This window comes from Odocoileus virginianus, chromosome 2, assembly GCF_023699985.2.
Source record: "Odocoileus virginianus isolate 20LAN1187 ecotype Illinois chromosome 2, Ovbor_1.2, whole genome shotgun sequence".
NCBI lineage: Eukaryota > Metazoa > Chordata > Mammalia > Artiodactyla > Cervidae > Odocoileus > Odocoileus virginianus.
Window position 1 is genome coordinate 47,689,888 of NC_069675.1, and position 18,165 is coordinate 47,708,052.

The following is an 18,165-nucleotide window of genomic DNA, read 5'->3' on the forward strand; positions in this document are numbered from 1 at the left end:
CCAAACTTAACTCCAAAGTTGAGTCAAAGCAGGAGGCTTTCTAAGGTCAAGAGCTCATAAAGGATCCTCCATCCCCATCCCTCCCACCAGAGTGAACTGTTTGGGGAATATGGAGGAGGTCAGTTGTGATCAGAGAAGAGGGAATGTGTTGAATTTGTTGTTTCTGGACTTTAGGCTGTTTAGTTGCTCAGTTGTGTCCAACTCTTTGTGACTGGGGACTGTAGCCTGCTAGGCTCCTCTGTCCGTAGGATTTCCCAGGCAAGATACTGGAGCAGGTTTCCATTTCCTTCTCCAGGGTTCCTGACCCAGGGATCGAATCCACATCTCTTGCATTATAGGCTGATTCTTTACCACTGAGCCACCTGAGGAAGCCCCTAGATACTACACTACTCTCCGGATTCTTTTTTTTTTTTTTCTGCTTTGCTGAAGACCTGAAACAGAATTGGAGCAAAATACAGAAACGTGTCCCAGTTCTCTACTGCTACTCCAGAAATGGCCACAAGATGGCGCCTGTTCCCTCTTTAGGGTCTTCAGTGTTCCTTCCGCCCAGCAGCCACCACTTGCGCCCTGCTGCACCCGGAACCTGCTTGTGGCTGTGGTTTGAGTTCTTTCGTGTCCCTTCAATCTTGCATGAAAGAAGTCTGCTCTCCCTCTAACACATGCAGTGCTTCGGGGGGATGACAGAGGCACCGAGAATGGGGAGTCCAGGACCAGGGAGGAAGGGGCAACCCTTGAAATAGGGGCAGTCCAGACAGTGTTGATCTAAGTAAGGACAGGGAAGCTGACCCTGCAGTAAGGTCGGTAAGTTCTGTGTCCAGGGTCCACGGGCTTCCTGATGACTCAGTGGTAAAGAACCCACCTGCAATGCAGGAGACACAGGAGATGTGGGTTAAGTCTCTAGGTAGGGACAATCTCCTGGAGGAGGAAATGGCAACCCACTCTAGTATTCTTGCCTGGAGAATCCCATGGACAGAGGAGCTGGTGGGCTACTGTCTATAGGGTCTCAAAGAGTCAGACACGACTGAAGTGACTGAGTACATGTGCAGGTCCAGCGTCCAGTCCCAAGGGACCAGGGCAAGCCTTTCTTTGGGAACCTGGGCACCTCATACAGTGCTGATGGTCACTTTGGGGAGGGGACATCACCCCCCACATCATCCAGTGAGAAGGAATGGAGGTTGATGGCACCCCCCTCCTGCCTCTGGCAGGCATGCCTCTTTCCTCTGCAAGTTCCTAGGTGTGTTGTCCAGAATCAGCACCCCATGACCTTGCGGGGTCATGATCCCACATGTTTCATGGCTGGGAAAGTGATGCACAGGGGTGAAGCTGGGCATAACTGCAGACTACAGGAGGTGGAGGGGTCTGGTGAGAGCACAAGCTCTGGTGACAGCCCAACTCAAAATTTCATTCTTTCTTTTCCTTCTGCCGCACCGCTTGGCGTGCAGGATCCTAGTTCCTTCACCAGGGAGTGAACCCCCAAATCCTGGACTGGGAGCCCGGAGTCCTCATCACTGGACCGCCAGGGAAATCCTTCAGAAGTTCTTTAAACGCTGTGCTGGCCTGATACTGCATATCTCCAAGCCACTTATATTTAAAATGTCTGGCCCGGGATAGAGCCTGAATTCACCAGTATGACCCTGGGGACCCTTCACAGCTATCCCTGCCCTCCTTTTCCATCCCCATCTCAAGCACTTAGGCTCTAGGCAGACCCTACATGCCTTCCACAACCTTCACCCTGGGCGCAAATCCGTTGTCCAGATCCGCTGCTCAAGTGTGCCCACTCCCCCGCTGGCTTGTGGGGTCCTCACAGGCGGAGACAGGACCGCTGCATAGCTTCACTCCAAGGGGCAACTTTCCACTGGCCTCTGTCAGAACGGTGTCCCTCGGGGCAAGTTGTGCAACGCCGCCGCCAGGCACGGGGCCGGCTCTCGGTGTGACAAGTTACCGGGGTCACTCTGTCTGTGGCCGCCTCCACGGCCGGCCGCCAGTCGGCGCTCATCCTCCCCTCGGGGGCTCGGCGGCGGCGGACCAGGGAGGCGGGTCTGTGGCGCTTTTGAATCTCAAGCCGCCCTTTGCCCCTCATGGCCCTGGAGCCCTGAGCCCACTGGAGACTGGATTTAGGGTGCTTTCCCCTCCTTTCTGCCCCATGGTTGATTCTAAACACCCCCAGGCTCAATTCGTTTCCACGTAGACGGTGGTGCTGACTCAAGAACTGGTTATTGGAGTCATCAGACCGGCTCATGATGCTGCAATTGACAGTAACAGCCCTGCGCGTTCCACTTGCCTAGACCTGCCCTGTATCCCCCTGGGGGTGGCCAGGCTTGAGGAAGTGGACTAAGTGAACTGGCATCTAGATAGGCCAGGCAGACACCCTACCCCTCCACCCCCAGAGTGTGACCGAGGGGTTCAGGAAAGACCGTCTTAGCCCTCTGAGCCTGCGGGCAGAAGGGGGAGACACAGCCAGCCGGGCACCTCCAGGCGAGCTGAGCATAAGAAATGGGACAGCCTTGTCTAAAGGGCCATTCATCTGCCTTGTGTATATGTTCTTTGAAGCGAAAGTGTTAGTTGCTCAGTCGTTTCAGACTCTTTGGGACCCCGTGGACTGTAGCCTTCCAGGCGTCTCTGTCCACAGAATTCTCCAGGCGAGAAAACTGGAGTGGGTAGCCATTACCTTCTCCAGGGTTTCTTCTCCACCCAGGGACCAAACCCTCCTCCTGCAAGAGGATTCTTTACCATCTGAATCACCAGGGAAGCCCCTTTATGACCTTTAAGACCTCTAGAATTTCTAAAAAGAAGGAGCTAGGCAGCAATCTGTTTGGAAGAGGGTGGCCTATGGCATGGGAATGAGGGAGGCGCCTACAGACTTGCTTTGCAAGGATTCCCTTTTGTAGCTTAATAAAAAGAATAAGATTTTCTAACATTGCTTTTATTACATGTACCTGTATTCTTGTTCAGATGCTCATTCTTGTCCGACTCTTTGCAACCTCATGGACTGTAGCCCACCAGGTTCCTCTGTCCATAGCATTCACCAGGCAAGAATACTGGAGTGGGTTGCCACTTCCTTCTCCAGGGGATCTTTCTGATCCAGGGATGGAACTCATGTCTCCTGTACTGGCAGACAGATTCCTTACCACTAATGCCACCTGGGAAGCCCCAAGGATATTCTTATATGTGTTTGTATACTAGTTTGATAAAGATTGGACTTCCCTGGTGACTCAGGTGGTAAAGTGTCTGCCTGCAATGCAGGAGACCCGGGTTCAATCCCTGGGTTGGGAAGATTCCTTGGAAAAGGAAATGGCAACCCACTCCAGTACTCTTGCCTGGAAAATTCCACGGATGGAGGAGCCTGGTGGGCTACAGTCCATGGGGTCGCAAAGAGTCGGATACGACTGAGCAACTTCACTTTCTTTCACTTCTTTCTTTGATAAAGATTATAGTGGGGTTGGGACTTCCCTAGTGGTCTAGTGGCTAAGATTCTGTGCTCCCAATGCAGGGAGCCAGGGATGGATCCCTGATCAGGGGACTAGATCCCACACGCCACAACTGAAGATCCCACGTGCTGCAACAAAGAGACCTAGTGCAGCCAGTGACTCACACACACACACACACACACACACACACACAAAGATTATAGTGGGACAAACGTCCCTTGGTACCAACCATGTTCTGGGTGACAGATGTTTTGGTAAGCAACGCTGATGAGAAGCAACCTGTGATGGATTTAGCATCCATTAGGCCATCCCAGGGGGCTTCCCTGGTGGCTTAGACAGTAAAGAACCCACCTGCAGTGCAGGAGACCTGGGTCCCATTCCTGAGTTGGGAAGATCCCCTGGAGGAGGGCATGGCAACCCACTCCAGTATTCTTGCCTGGAAAATCCCATGGACAGAAGAGCCTGGCAGGCTGTAGTCCATGGGGCTGCAAAGAGTTGAACACAGCTGAGCAAATGAGCAGCAGGCCATCCCAGGAGGGAAGGGGAAGGGGTGGGGGTTGGGGAGGTGGTGGACCATTCTAAAGACAGTCACGGAGATTATGTAGATTAATGCCAAAAGAGAGGCTAGGGAGGAAGTGACAGGGGCTTCTCAGGTGGGTCAGTGGTAAAGAATCCGCCTGTCAATTCAGGAGATGGAGGAGAGGCAAGTTCAATCCCTGGTCCAGGAGGATCCCCTGGAGAAGGAAATGGCAACCCACTCCAGTATTCTTGCCTGGGAAATCCCATGGACAGAGGAGTCTGGTGAGCTACAGTTCGTGGAGTTGCAAAGAGTCAGACACGACTGAGCATGCATGCACACACAGGGAGGAAATGGCAGGACCTTCCGTTTCTCTAAAAACCCTGACTACAGAACTCTGACTAATTTCTCTCCCATCCTATTCAAATCTTACTCAATTTTCACCAGTAGAGTTTTGGCGTGTTCTGTACATTTCTTGCTTGACTTTTTTCCTAAGCGTGTTTTGTTCTGCTTTGCTGCTGAACAAAAAACTCAAATTAGTGGCTCTGCCTATTTTGCTATCTGATGTATTCTGTGGATCAGGGAAATTTTTTTACTGTGGTAAAGTGTACATGATGTAAAATTTCCCATTTTAGCCATTTTTAAGTGTAAAATTGAGTGGTATTAAGTGTGTTCAAAGTATTTTGTAACCACCACCACTATCTATACCCAAAACTTTTCATCATCCCCAACAAAAACTCTGTACCCATCAACAACTCCTGCACTCCTCCCTTCCTTTGATGGTTCAGCAGGTAAAGAATCCACCTGCCATGCAGGAGACATAGGAGACATAGTTTAGATCCTTGGGTCTGGAAGATCCCCTGGAGTAGGAAATGGTGACCCACTCCAGTATTCTTGCCTAAAAAATCCCATGGACAGAGGAGCCTGAAGGGCTATAGTCCACGGGGTTGCAAAAGAGTCAGACACAACTGAGTGACTAAGCACGCACTATTAGTTACCTCACTTCCCCCAGCCCCTGGTAACCGCTGTTCTATTTCCTGTTTTCTCTATGAATTTGCCTGTTCTAGGTCCCTCATACAAGTGGAACCATACAATATTTGTCCTTCTGTGTCTGGTTTATTTCACTAAGCATAATGTTTTCAAGGTTCATCCACGTTGAAGTAGGTATCAAAATTTCATTCCCAGAGAATAGCATTGAAATATGTATATTATCACTTGTGAAACAGATCGCCAGTCCAGGTTTGATGCATGAGACAAGTGCTCAGGGCTGGTGCACTAGGATGACCCAGAGGGATGGGATGGGGAGGGAGGTGGGAGGGGGGTTCAGGATGGGAAACACATGTAAATCCATGGCTGATTCATATCAATGTATGGCAAAAACCACTACAATATTGTAAAGTAATTAGCCTCCAACTAATATAAATAAATGAAAAAAAATTAAGGGAAAAAGATTTCATTCCCTTTCATGGCTGAATAAATATTCTAATATTCATATATATCATATTTTATTTATCCATTCATCTGTTGTTAGAATTTAGGGTTGTTCCCCCCTTTTGGCTATTGTGATTAATGCTCCCATGATCATGAGTGTGCAAACATCAAGTTCTGCCTTCAATTCTTTGGGATATGTATGTAAGAGTGGAATTGTTGTTGTTTAGTCACTCAGTTGTGTCTGACTCTTTGTGACCCCATGGACTGTAGCCTGTCAGGCTCCTCTGTCCCTGGAATTCTCCAGGCAAGAATACTGGAGTGGGGTGCCATTCCTTCTCCAGGAGAAGAGTGGAACTGCTGGGTCTTATGATTGTTCTATGTTTAACTTTTGGAGAAATCCCCAAGCTGTTTTCCTTGGTGGCGGCACCATTTTGCTTTCTGAGGGCCAAGAGTTTGAGCTGGTTCAGCTGGGCAAAGCTGCTCCTTGTCACATCAGTTGAGGTCACTTCTTGGTACTCAGGTAGCAAACAGGGTGGTCTAGAAGTTTCAAGGTGGTGTCATCACACATCTGCCCCCTTGATGGTATTGTGGGAAGGCTGTGCTCAACTGGGACTGTGGGGGACTGTGAACTGGAGTGCTGAGAGTGGCCCCTCCAACCTGGTGGCCACAGAGGGGAAGACTTCTTACCTGGCATATGGATGGGAACAGGCGTGACCTTTCCTGGCCTAGCCTTAGAAGTCAGCTGAATTCTATTGGTTCCCAGCAAGTCACAAGGCCAGACTGGGTTCAAGGGCTAGGGGCCTGAACTCTGTCTTCTATGGGGGAGTGGCCAGGACACACTGAGGAAGAGCGTGTGGAATGGGATTTACTGCTGTTGAGAATTTAAAAAATACAGTCTGCCAGAGTTTATTGAAAATATAGTCTGCTAGGTTTTCTTTTTACTTTATGAATGGCATTTGTCTGTATATATTCTAATTATTGCTGCAATTGATTTATGTTCACTTTGTGATCTAAATAACCTCACCAGATTCTCTGAATAATTCTAACATTTACTTACCAAATCTTACTTTGGATAACTATATTATTTGCAATTATGACATTTCTCTTTTTTATTTTTCATAATAAATTCCTCTTATTTCTTTTTATTACCTTAAAGTGATAGTTAAGACCTCCAGGATGATGTTGAAACACAGTGGGGCTAATTCACAATCTTATATCTTACCTGATTTTAAAGGGAACCATTCTGATGTTTCACCATTAGATAAGATGTTGGCTGTTAATATTAGCCAGATATTTTTAGTCCTTTTAAGAAAGAACTCATCTATTATTAGTTTACCAAGAACTTGAAAAAAATCAGATATAGCTCTCAAAATTATAAACAACAAACTTTGAGGCTCATATCGAGGTAAACATATTTTTTCCTTTACCAATGAATGTGCTGAATGATGACAATAGACTTCCTGATATTGAAATATCCTTGTATTCTTGTAGTAAACTTTAATTAGCAGCATTGTTGTAGTATTATTTTGATGTATTTAGTGATTAATTTTGCTAGTATTTTTATTTAGAATTTTGTAATGATATTCATAGTAGCTTTTGTTTATAGGATCGTTTTGGCTGTGTAAAATGTTTGGGTAGACATATGTTTTTTTTTCTAGCTACTGAAACACATTTTGAGGTATTGAAGTTACTGCTTTCTTGCAGCTTTGAAAGAAGTCATCTGTGAAACCATCTGGACCTGGCACTCTTCTAAGTGGTAACAGTGTGTGTGTGTGTGTGTGTGTGTGAGATGTTATTCAGTGCATAAAAGTTTGTGAAGGTTTTTAAGATAGTGGCAATATTAGACAACACTCTTTAATTGTTTACGATCTTCTGGCTTGAATTTTACTTTGTTTGTTAACACCCTAACTTTTTCAAAAACTGTTGCTGATGTGCTTTTCCTGAAAAAAAAAAAAAAAAAAAGAAAAGAAAGTGACCAAAATTGGTTTTGACCCAGTCTAAGTTAGAAGGATTTAAGAAATGAATTTATATTTATGGTTAAAATTTTTCTCTAGTCTTATTTCCATCATTTTTTGGTGGAGGGATGGAGCGCTGCACAGCTTGTAGGATCTCAGTTTCCCAGTCAGGGATTGAACCTGGACCATGGCAGTGAAAGCCCAGAATCCTAACCACTTGGCCACCAGAATACTCCCTTATTTCTGTCATCTTGAATTATGCTTCATTTTTAAAAAGATGGTTCCTTGTTTAGTACTTTATCATCTTAAATGAGTTGCATATTCTTTGGTTTTTGTATTGCATAGAATTAGGCTAGTATAACAGCTTCATATAACAGAAAATCCCCCAAATGCAATGACTTAAATATCACAGAAGCTTTTTCTTCTCCCTCAAAAGAAGCCTGTAAGTAGGCAACTCAGGCCTGGAGGCTAGGAGATTCTAGGCTCAAAACAGAGGCTTCTCCCAGATTTCTGCTCTGCCATCCAGGGTCAGGTGGGATCCAGATTTCTGTATTGGCTGTTCCTTGCAGTCAGCAAGGCTTGGTACTGCATGGACCTGTGCCCAGATCCAAGGAGACAATACCTGCTAGAATCTAGGTGCTTGAGAGGATGAAATGGACAATCAACCTCAGGCATTGTATGTGTGTGTTAGTTCCTCAGTCGTGTCCAACTCTTTGCAAGTTCATAGACTGTAGCCCAACAGGCTCTTCTGTCCATGGAATTCTCCAGGCAAGAATACTGGAGTGGGTTGCTATTTCCTTCTCCAGGGGATCCTCCCAACCCAGGGATCAAACCTGGTCTCCCGCACTGCAGGCAGATTCTTTGCCATCTGAGCCACCAGGGAAGCCTGTGATGATGATTAATATCTTGTTTCTACTTGACTAGTCTATGATGCCCAACTATTTGGTCAAACATAGTCTAGAAGTTGCTGTGGAGGTATTTTGTAGATGTGATTAACATTTACAATCAATTAACTTGAAGTAATTAATTTAAGCAAACTCTGGAAGATAGTGAAGGACGGGAGCCTGACATGCTGCAGTCCATGGGGTTGCAAAGAGTCAGACCTGACTTAATGACTGAACAACAACAAACTTAAAGTAAAAGAGATTATGGCTATAATGTGGGTGGGCCTCGTTCAATCAGTTGAAGGCATGAAGAGCAAATGTTGAGATTTTCTGGAGAAGAAGGAATTCTGCTGTAAGACTGTAACATAGAAGAACTGTCCAAGTTTCCAACCTGCAGTATAGAGATTGCATTTGCCAGTCTCCATGATCCTGTGAGCCAATTCCTTAAAAACTTTCTCTCCAGGGCTAGCATGAGATCTAGCTTTTTAACCTTATTTTACTTTTTGAAAATTAATTTTTATTAGAGTATAGCTGATTTACAATGTTGTGTTAGTTTCTGCTGTATAGCAATGTGACTCAGTTATACATATACATACACCCACTGTTTTTAGATTCTTCTCCTACAGAGGTCATTATGGGACCTAGTTTTAAACCAGGCTCTGTCTTGCCTTATCCTGGCCAGTGTAATTGTGTCAGGGATGGCCACTTGACCTAACTTGGGTAGTTGAAGATTAGGTCCAAGGTTTTTGTTTGAACTGGTTGAGGCTCTCTCTTCTCTGATGTTCTTACGCCTGAGAGGATGTAGTTGCTGGGCTCTAGCAGCTGTATTATCATCACGAGGGCAAGGGTCAGTCTGAAAAGAAGTTTGGTGAGAGATTGTGAGAGAGAGAAAGCAGGTCCCTGTGACTATTGTCACGTCAACATACCTGAAGCAGAACCTAAACCTACTTCTTGGATTTTTCATTGGTATGACTCAATGAAAAATTCTTTTTGCTTAAGCCAGGTTGGATAAGATTTTTAAAAATAAAAAACCAAAGAACTCTCATGATATGATCATGCACTTCACTGTTTTTTTTCTAAGAACAAGCCATATACAAATAACCTGGCATCTTAGTAGCAAGAAACAAAGTAAGAGACAGCCTGGCAGGAGATAACATTTGGATGAAAAAAGTAACTCAAAGAATGGGTTCTTTTTAGCCACAGATACCTCAGATGAAGATTTTGGGGCTATACTGATACAAGAGTGAGAATTTTCCTGTTTCCTAGAGAAGAGGATTTCTCCATAATGTAGGAAGTTTTCTCAACTGCGGTTTAGGTGCTCCGTAATCTTGCATAACATCCATGGGGCCAGTGGTTTTTATCTGCTCACCCATAACAAAATCCTTCTGATCTTTTTGATTTGTACGAACTGCATCAATTGAATAATACAGAGAGAGAAATGCTACAGAAATTCAGAGTAAATGCTGAGAAACCTCAGGGAAGAGCCAGCAGGGCCATCTCTCAGTGTTAAGCATTCAGTCTTTTGAAATTCACTGTGAAGTTAAGTAAAATAAGACTAGTGTCCTTTTAGTTTTAAATCAGAATATGGAGTTCCTGTATTTTGTCATTACTCTAGCTTACCTGTTCATCTTACCTTTGAGGGTATGAGGTCTGAGAAATTCCTTTTGTTTATCCCCAGCATACTTAGCCTAGGACCCAGTACTTAACAGATGCTTAATAAATTGTGGTTGAATAAATGGAGAAAGTAATGGATCAGTTGAGCTTGCCAGGTGGCTCAGTGGTAAAGAATCCGCCTACCAATGCAGAAGACACAGTAGACATGGGTTCCATCCTTGGGTGGGGACGATCCCTTGGAGGAGGGCATAGCAACCCACTCTAGTATTCTTGCTTGGAAAATCCCATGGACAGAGGAGCCTGGCAGATTAAAGTCCATGGAGTCGCAAAGAGTGGGACTTGACTTAGCAACTGAGCATGCCCATGCACCATGGATTGGTAATAGCATCCATGGATTGAACTATAGTATCTCCACTCTGACTGGCCCCAATAGCTTGCTGATTCTGGCCAACCTAGCCTGCTCTCCTCCCACCATATGCTTCCCCCAAGACTCCCATTGGTGTTTTGCCTGATGTAGATTTTAGGACACTGAGATGTCTTACAAGTTCACCCTGCCCATCCCAGGGCTCAGTGCCAGAGACACCCACTTTATCATGACCTCATTTTATTGTCTTTCTATACAATGTGCTGGTCATAAAATTAATTTATGATCCTTATTTGGGGCTTGCCTAGTGGCACAGATGGTAAAGAATGCACCTGCAATGTGGGTGACCTGGGTTTGATCCCTGGGTTGGGAAGATACCCTGGAGAAGGGAACGGCTACCCACTCCAGTATTCTGGCCTGGAGAAGTCCATGGACAGAAGAACCTGGCAGGCTACAGCCCATGGGGACGCAAAAAGTCAGGCGCGACTAAGGGACTTTCACTTATTTGTTGACTGTAAAATTACCCTCCAAGGTGATCTGTGTCTCCCAGTGTACTTCATGGGAAATGCCCCCAGGTTATCGGATGCTTTGATCTTCCATTCTTGAAGCACAGAAATGAAGTCGCAGAGATGAGCAAAAGTTTGTTTCTGTTTGCCTGTTTGTCAGATTGTGGCTTCTGTAACTGCCCACATAATCTGGAGTCTTACTAATCCTGCCTATCTGTCCGGGTTTCCTATGCACACAGCCAGGGGTGTGCTGAAGCCAGCTGGTGCCATCTTGCAAAAATCCAATTGTTGAATTTTCAGAAAGTGGACAAGCTGGTGGTTAAACTGTTGGTAGCTTGGTGTTGGCAATAATTGCTGTGCTGTGCTGTGCATAATCTCTTAGTTGTGACCGACTCTTTGCAGCCCCGTGGACTGTAGCCCACCAGGCTCCTCTGTCCATGGGGATTCTCCAGGCAAGAATACTAGAGTGGGTTGCCATGCCCTCCTCCAAGGGATCTTCCCAACCCAGGGATCAAACCGAGGTCTCCTTCATTGCTGCAGCTTCTTTATCATCTGAGCTGCCATAGAAGCCAATAGATGTTGGCAAACGCTACAAACCTGGCTCCTATCCACCTCCACCCTGAAGTGAGAACTGGTTGTGAAGCACTTACCAACACACCACTATGTGCAGGTCTTCCTCTCATTCAAGTCCTCATTACCTCTTTTTGTTTGTTTTGTTTCTGTTTGTTTTTTGTTTTGGCTGCACTGGGGCTTAGTTGCCTTGTGGCAGGTGGGATCTTAGTTCCCAGACCATGGATGGAACCCACGTTCCCAGCATTGGAAGATGGATTCTTAACCATTGGACCCATGGAGAAGTACCCTCATTAACTCTTGCCTGGACTATTACAATATTCTATATACTAACGTCTCTGCCCCCAGAGTCTTCCCATTCCAGGTGATTGTAGCATACTTTTGACTACCAGGAACAGAAAACTCAACTACAGATATCCTTGAATATCAGAAAAATGTATTGTTTCATATAACAAAAAGTTCAAAGATGAGACATTTTCAGGAAAACTTAGCAGCTCCTCAGTTACCCAGACTCTTCATTTTTCCACTCTCAGCATTTTGGCGTGGCTCTTTGTGGCTTTAAGATGACTGTTGTGGTTCAAGATTAACACGTTTACACAGTGACATGTGCAATTTTCCCTCATTTCCTCAAAGCACAATTACCATCATCTCAGAAGTCTTCCTGAGAGTTTCCTCTTGAGTCTCCCTGGCCAGAATTGCAACCCATATGTATTCTTTAGTTAATTTCTGCAAAGGAATGGAATTACCATGATTGATTCAGACCACTGGTTCTCAGCCTCTTAGAAACAACATCTCATTTTGTGTAAATATTTTATAGCACTCCTCTTTCCTGAAGTGAAAATCGAAGATTTCTATCCACACCCATACTCAAAAAACAAATCCTTACAAGTCCTCATTGGAAATATAAAAGTGAAATAAAGATAATTTATAAAAATTATATGGATATACATTTCAGTATATATGGTAAATTATATTAGGACTCCAAATTATTCCCGGCCTTTGCTATATCAGAATTATATATCCCAGCCTGATGGCAAGGGGCTTATATTGCCTCGCTCAATTGATGTCAGGCTTGCTTTATGATTTGCTTTGGTCAATGTAATGTGAATGGAAGTGTCACTTCTGAGAAGAGCTTGAAAATCCTTTGTGTGGTTCTGCCACTCCTCTTTCCTTCTGCCATGACAGCAGCATGTCTTAGATAAGGTTGCTCCTTTGGCCTGGCTTTCATAGTGAAACAGACATATGGAACAGGAGCAGAGCTTCCGCTGGTGTATATATGAGCAACAAAGACAAATCTTTGTCATTGTAAGCCATTGACATTTTTGGAGATGTTTGTTGCAGGAGCACAGCTGTCAAAAGCTGACTAATATGGCACACATAAAGAGGAATGAATTTGAGTCAGTGTAGTGAGGTGGATGAACCTGAACTTGTTATACAGAGTGAAGTAAGTCAGAAAGTGAAAAACGAATATCATATATTAATGCGTATATACAGAATCTAGAAAAGTGGTACTGTTGAACCTATTTGCAGGGCAGGAATAGAGACACAGACATAGAGAACAGACTTGTGGATACAGTGGAGAGGGTGGGATGAATTGAGAGAGTAGAATTGAAATATATATATTACCATATGTAAAATAGATAGCTAGTGGGAAGTTGCTACATAACACAGAGAGCTCAACCCAGTCCTCAGTGGCAGCCCAGAGGGGTGGAATGGTGCGGGAGTGAGGAGGGAGGTTCAAGAGGGAAGGGACATATGTATACTCATGGCTGATTCACGTTGTTGTATGGCAGAAATCAACACAACATGGTAAATAATTATTCTCCAATTTAAAAAAAAATGAAAAAACACAGCACAAAAATATTCTGCACATAAAAAAGCGGTCTGCACTTTATGTATGTTTGACCTGTATGTAGCATTACCTTGAACCTAGCAGCTTCAGGTGAAAACTGACACGACTGTGCTGTATCAACAATTAAAAACCAGGAGAGGTATTGCTCTCAGCACATTGATTTTCTGCAGTAGTGATCAACTCTTTGTAAAACTCAGCTTTAAAAAACAGCATCACATCCCTTAATTTAAATTTACATGATGGTTGCATTCTCAGAAAATGCAATGTAGAATAAAATTGTGCAAAATTTGTTGTTGTTGGAGTTAATGATTATAAAGAGATATTCATCTATAGAAATGTCTAGTGGTTTACTCACAAGTCATGGGTTCATTTATGTAAAGTTCAAAAGTGAGCATACTGGTGTACATTCTATCAGAAGTTAGGGTCAATGTATGGCTGGAAGTAGGCACTGAAGATTCATCAGGCTTATGACCTGTGTATTTTTCTCTATACATAATTACACTACAATGAAGAGTCTTTTAAAAGTCATGCAGGGCACAAGACAAATCTTTGGTGTGTGGGATTGTCTTGCGCATTGCAGGATGTCAAGCATTCTTGATTCTTGTCCATGAACTGACAACAGTGTCCCCTAATCACTGTGACAATCACACAGAAACAAAACAACCTCACAAATTTCTGTGATGGTGAACCCCTGGATCCCTAGGTTTACATAATCAAGACTCACTCCTGGGGCTGTGTCCCTTGAAGCTCATCAGCTGCTTCATATCTAAATACAACTGAGCTTCCATTGACCATGAAGAAGGCAGGATGGCAAAGAATAAGAAGTATGTGGTGATGTTAGACGTGGGGGTGATGGTGGTAGTGGTGGTGGTGGTGGTGGTGGTGATGGTGGTGATGGTGGTGGTGGTGGTGATGGTGGTGATGGTGGTGGTGGTGGTGGTGGTGGTGGTGGTGGTGGTGGTGGTGGTGGTGGTGGTGGTGGTGGTGGTGGTGAGGGTGGAATTGGTGGGGGTGATGGTGGTGGTGGTGATGGTGGTGGTGGTGGTGATGGTGGTGGTGGTGGTGATGGTGGTGAGGGTGGAACTGGTGGGGTGATGATGGTGGGGATGGTGATGATGGTGGAGGTGATGATAGTGGTTAGGTAGATATCCTCTGTGTCTGCCACAGCATCCTTTACATTCTATCAAATACATTCCAGATCACTTTGCCCCAACCTCAAATCTGCAGTGGCTCTCAACTGTCTACAGGATAAAGAGCTCAACTTACCTTTCTAGGGTAATTTTGAAGCTTCTTCTGTTTTCAGTGAACCATTGCTCTTTCCCCCCATGGAAGTGCTATGGTATCATTATGCATTACTCCTCCTTCTGTTAAGAAAGCCCTGCTCTCATTCTTGCTCCTCTGGGTCTTCATTCAAATGCTTCTTCCCCATGAAGCAAGCCTCCCATCCAGAGTTAACAGCTATTTCACGTAACTTCCTATGGTGCTGAGCTTTTCTCTCTCTTTACCATTTACTTCATTGCATCTTTCATAGTTGCTTTTGTCTTTTACAGCTTCCACAGGCTTAGTACAGTGATAAGCACTCACTGAGAGCTCAAAATATGCCGGCTGAATTGAACTGAACAAGAACAAAGCCTCTGCATTTCACAGAAATCAGCAACCCAATATCTAAAATCTTTGAACTGGTTGAGGCTCAATTACCATCTGGGTAATTAATAAATAGCTTTCCATCAATAGCATCATTGTGAATTCACTGTACTTCCCCTCATTGTCATAGGACTGCATCCTGTTCTGGTTCTGGGAGGGAAATGAAGCTGTTTGGCTTCCCTGCACCACACGCCCATCATGCTTAGGCCCTGTCAATGCACAAGAGAATCCACAGTAAGACAGTGGGGGGCCTGGTAGCAGCCTGGCTTGAGTGTGGACAAGATGGAGCAGGTGAGGTGGCCAGGGTGGGGTATTTCAGTGACAGTTCAATAAGTGTTTATTGATTGTTATTATACTGGCTACTATGGGAGTCACCAGTATCAATGAATACATATCTTCTATTCAGTCTAAGGAAGAAGGTGGTAGATGTGTGCAGGAACCAGTAGAGAGAGGCAGGTAGGACAGAGAGAATGCCATTGGTTGGGAAATCCAGGTGGGTTAGCTGGAAAAGGAGGTGATTTGTAAGGTTTTATAGGATGGCTAATATTTGACAAATTAGAAAAGAGATGGAGGGTCGTTCAAAGTGGGGAAAACACTCAAAGACAGGGAAGAGGAAAGAATGGGCCAGAGGAACGTGGTTTCCTTTTGCCCCTTGGAACCAGATACGGGCTCTGTTTATATAATTTTCTGCTTTTTCCTCTGAGCTAATAGTATGCAGTCTTACAAGCTGGGAACCCTTAGCTCTTCATGTGATTATAAAATCTTTTTACTGAAGTAAAACATACATATGGAGAAGTAATATGAGCATGAATGGTAAGTGTCCACCTTGATAACTTTTTACACACATACACACTCACATAGTGACCACTTTGGTCAAGGAATACAGTGTTTTCATCACCCCAGAAGGTACTGTTACTTGTATTATCAAAAGGTATTCTTGCCTTTTCTAGAATGTCATCCAAATTTAATCACACAATATTAGGTATCAGCACTTGGCTCCTTTTTACTGATGAGTAACTCAATGACTGACTGTGTGAATACATTAGATCTTTCTATTCATTCTGTTGATGGACATTTGGGTTGTTTGTGCTCTCACTAATATGAGTGGAACATTCTTGGACATGTCCTTTGGTGAACACATTTCTCTGGAATGCACCACTAGGCCTGGGGTCACTGGGTCATGGCGTGCTCTGCTCAGCCTCAGTCTATTAAATGCCTACTGTCAAGCCAGGCTTGCAGTTGGTGTCTGAAGTTGGGGGAGAGGGCAGTTTTGTGGCACTGAGCCCTTAACCTGCGCGCTCTGCTGCTAACTCTGGGTAGGCAACGTCAGAACTGAACTGAACTGTGGGACACCCAGCTGGTGTCCGGAGAATCAGAGAATTGCCTCGTGTGGAAAACCCATCCATTTGGTGACCCGAGGTAGCGTATTCTCTGAGTAGAGTGTTGCAGTAAAGAAGAAACAGGAGAGTTTTTCCTGAACATCTGGTTGAGCAGTGCAGGAACAGTAGAGAGGAGAAACACAGGAGGGATTTTCCCATTCAAGGGAAATGACAGAAGGTGGGGAAAAGCATGGGAACAAAGGCACTTAGCATTTTCTTTCCACTCCAAAAAGAATGTGAAGCAGCTTACAAAAATACCTCTAGGACATCAGTCGAATTATGGGAAAACAAGACAAACCTGAATTGAGATATATTCGGCAGAGACTTGACAGTACACTTATAAGAAGTGTCAAGGTCATTAAAAAAAAGGAGAGACTGAGGATCGATCACAGATTGCAAGAGACTAAAGAGAAATAACTGAAAGTTATGTGGGATCCTGGATAGGATCCTGGAGCAGAGAAAGGACATTCATGGAAAAACTGGTGAAATTTGAATAAGATCTTTACTTAGTTAATAGTAGGATAATTAAAATGTTTATTTTTAAGAAAATAAAGTATAGTTGAAGTATGAAGTATAGTTGATTTATGATGCTGTGTCAGTTTCTGGTGTCCTGCAAAGTAATTCAGTTAAATATATATGGAGTGGCAAAGAGTGGGACACAACTGAAGTAACCTAGTGAGCGTGCACACACACACACACACACACACACACACACATGCCATGTGTGCTTAGTTGCTCAATTGTGTCTGACTCTTTGTGACCCCACGGACTGTAGCCCGCCAGGCTCCTCTGTCCATTGGATTCTCCAGGCAAGAATGCTGGAGTGGGTTGCCATTTCCTTCTTTTCCATTATAGTTTATCACAAGATATTGAATACAGTTCCTTGTGCTATACAGTAGGCACTTGTTGTTTACCCATCCTACATATAATAGTTTGCATCTGCTAATCCCAAACTCCCAGTCCTTCCCTCCCCTCCCCCCACCTCCCCCTTGGCAACCACAGTCTATTCTCTGTATCTGTGAATCTGTTTCTACTTCATAGGTAAGTTCATTTGTGTTGTATTTTAGAATCCACATATAAGTGATATCATACGGCATTTGTCTTTTTCTGACCTACTTCACTTAGTACGATAATCTCTCAGTCCATCAATTTTGCTGCAAGTGGCATTATTTCATTTCTTTTAATGGCTGAGGAATATTTCATTGTGTATATGTACCACGTCTTCTTTATCTATTCATCTGTCAATGGATGTTCAGGTTGTTTCTATGTCTTCACTACTCTAAATAGTGCTGCTATGAACATAGGGGTGCATGTATCTTTTCAAATTGTAGTTTTGTCTGAGTATATGCCCAGGAGTGGGATTAATAATAGTGTAACATTAATTTCTTGATTGTGATACCTGGACTACGATGAAGTAAGATGCTAATGTTACGGGAAGCTGAGTGAGTGACCTAGAGAGACTATTATTTTAAGGCATCTAATATTACCTAAGAGAAAGTGTTTGTCTGAGGGTGAGAGAAGAGGGTGGGGGAGCGATCTGGGGGATTGGGAAGTGTTGGGACTTCCTTCTGATCTAGCCTAGGTGCTCCCTGAGGTGGCCTCCATCTGGCTTCCCAGCTCCAGCAGCCTGGGGCACATACAAGACACTGAGCACATGCTTAGTGAACAGGAGGTGGAGTGTGTGTTTGGGGACCTTCTGTCTTCCTGAGCACTCTGGTGCACCCTATGACAGTGGAAAGTCCCAAGCCCTGAGCCCTATTCACAACATGGAAGCCTAATTATCAAAGCTTGTCTTAGAAATGAAATAAGAAAATGAGAGACTTCTCTGTTGGTCCAGTGGTTAAGACTCTATGTTCCCAATGCAGGGGGTCTAGGTTCGATCCCTGGTCAGGGAACTAGATCTCACATGCCTCAACTAAGACCCAGCGCAGTCAAATAAATAAGTAAATAAATAAAAAGAAAATGAAACCAGGACTTCCCTGGTGGTACAGTGGATCGAAATCTACTTGCCAGTGCAGGAG